Source organism: Vombatus ursinus, unplaced genomic scaffold (assembly GCF_900497805.2).
Source record: "Vombatus ursinus unplaced genomic scaffold, bare-nosed wombat genome assembly UNPS02014959.1, whole genome shotgun sequence".
Lineage (NCBI taxonomy): Eukaryota > Metazoa > Chordata > Mammalia > Diprotodontia > Vombatidae > Vombatus > Vombatus ursinus.
In genome coordinates this window covers 7,248,830-7,251,361 of record NW_020954737.1, presented here as the reverse complement: position 1 = coordinate 7,251,361, position 2,532 = coordinate 7,248,830, and positions in this window count along the sequence as shown.

Below are 2,532 nucleotides of genomic sequence, written 5' to 3'. Positions count from 1 at the left end.
TGCAAAATCAGGAAAATAGTGCTTACCTCCCAGGTTTGTTGTGAGGAGGATCAAATTATATAATAATCAAAAAGTGCCTCACATAGTACCTAGCACATAGTAGGTAGTATGTAAATATTATTACTGATAATAATGATGAAGAATCTTCATTATTCTAATTAAATGTTGTAGAGCCCTTAGGAGCAGTGCTACAAATTCTGATTTTATGTAGTTGATTTTGAAGCCAGGAATTTCCTGGTAGGTGAATAAAATTCTGCGTTTATGTTTAGTAGGTTTGACAACTAAATTGTAATATTATTGGCAGATAGGCTAATATAATCTCACAAGAACTCCTAAAACAAAAAGGAGAAGGCGGAGTAACCAGTTAGCCAGTCAGTCCACAAGCATTCATTAAGCACTTGCTATGTGCCAGGTAATGTGCTAAGCACTGGGGATGCACAGGAAGGGGAATAAATATGGTTCCTACCCTCAAGAAGCTCATTCAATCATGTCTCATCTCTCTCTTGACTGCAAAATCCAAAAATTGATGTTGGCTTACTTCTGTGTATGTTTTGGATTCTTTATACTGAGCATGAATTACCTGGAATGTGTTTTCTCCCATCTCCATTTTTACCTAAGTTTCAAAAGAAATTCCACCATAAAGCCATAAAAAGTTAAATATGTTTGATAGTAAAGGGTAAAATTTGAAGTTATATCATCTGCCTGGTGTCTTTTCATGATATACCCATGAAATATGTTCTCCAATTATGTTTAATCTCTTTCACTAGGAACACAGCGCTTGGCATTTGGTGGGTGCTTAATAAATGCTTGTTGATTGAGTCTTCGATGCAAAAGTAAACAATTGCCTGTATTATTATGCAGTGATAAAGGATTTCCTCTGGTACATGCCATGGTTAATATTAAAAATTTTCCTGTCTAATTAAATACTATTGGATAATTCCAAACCTGCTTATTAAGGATTTCTTGAAAAAAATTTTTTTAAATTTTAAAATGTGGCAATAAATTCCATCCAATCCTGGTTTTTGTATACTTTTTTTAAAGGCCTTTTCAGTTCCATTCTGGGATTAAGACACAAAGAAACCTGTCTGCGGAGGTCAAGTAAATGTCTAGAGTTTCACTTACACAGAAAGTTAACTTCATATGATTGTACAAAGTGTAAAGAGGATAAAGTCACAGAGTATTTTGAAAATGTTTTAATATATTTTTTGCCAGATGTAACATTTTTGGCATTTGGCTTACACAGAACACAGTGTTACTTTTTACACGGTATTTGGGTTCCATTTTGCAAGAATATATCTAGCAAATGATTTGTTCTTTAATCCCCAACCACACACTTTTGTGAAAACTATTGTAAATTCAGCTCAATTCAATGTAACAAGCACTTTTCTGATTAAAGACATTTTTAAACTGAACTTAAATACCAAATAAAATTAGTATTTCCATGTACAAAGAAGTACAGATGAGGATTATACATGAAAATCAAAATCTGTTATGTATCTTTTGCTTTTTCCTTTTATAGATGTAATAAATTCAACCCATTACTTTCCTGCTTGGCTCTTTCTTTCTGAACTTCCTTCTATTCACTTCTGTGCATTTAAAGAAATGCTTTGGGGGCAGCTAGGTGGCACAATGGGTAGAGCACCGGCCCTGAAGTCAGGAAGACCTGAGTTCAAATCCAGCCTCAGACCAAACACTTGACACGTACTAGTTGTGTGACCTTGTGCAGGTCACTTAACCCCAATTGCCTCACCAAAAAACAAACAAACAAACAAATAAATAAATGAATGAATGAATAAATAAATAAATAAATAAACGGACGAGCAAAAAAAAATGCTTCAATGATTTTTTTCTTTTCCTGTTTTTTTAGACAATACTATTGCTAACCTCTTCTCCCACCTCTCCTCCCTGATTTGGAAAACAAGAAAAGGAAAAAATAAGAACATTTCATATGTTATATTAAGTCAACCTCCTCTGAAACTTATCAATGTTCTTCCTAAAATGAGCTGACCAGAATGAAACACAAATGCCAGAAATAGTCTAACCAGGACAGAGGGCTTTTGTAGATGTTCTCTCTCTCTTTTTTTTTTGTAGGCAGTGGGGTTAAGTGACTTGCCCAGGGTCACACAACTAGTAAATGTCAAGTGTCTGAGGCCACATTTGAACTCAGGTCCTCCTGACTCCAGGTCCAGTGCTCTATCCACTGCGCCACCTAGCTGCCCCTAGATGTTCTGTCTTTCCAACTATATCATACATCCTTATCACACTCCCAGGATTAGATGCAAAATCCTCTGGTTTTTAAAGTTGTTCATAACCTACCCTGTGAGGGACTGTCTGATGTTGGCAGTTGCCAGTTGGGCGCTGTGGCAAGAGTAGGGTAGAATCTGGGTATATTTGGAAGTCGAGGCAGGGGCTGTGGTAGGCGGAGTCGTGGTGAACTGGGATGGGCTGGGTACGGAGAAGCCCTGAGGCAGTAGGCAGTGCTATGTGAGATAAGCTGGGTGCAAGGAAGTAGCCGAGCCTGAGCTCCTGAGG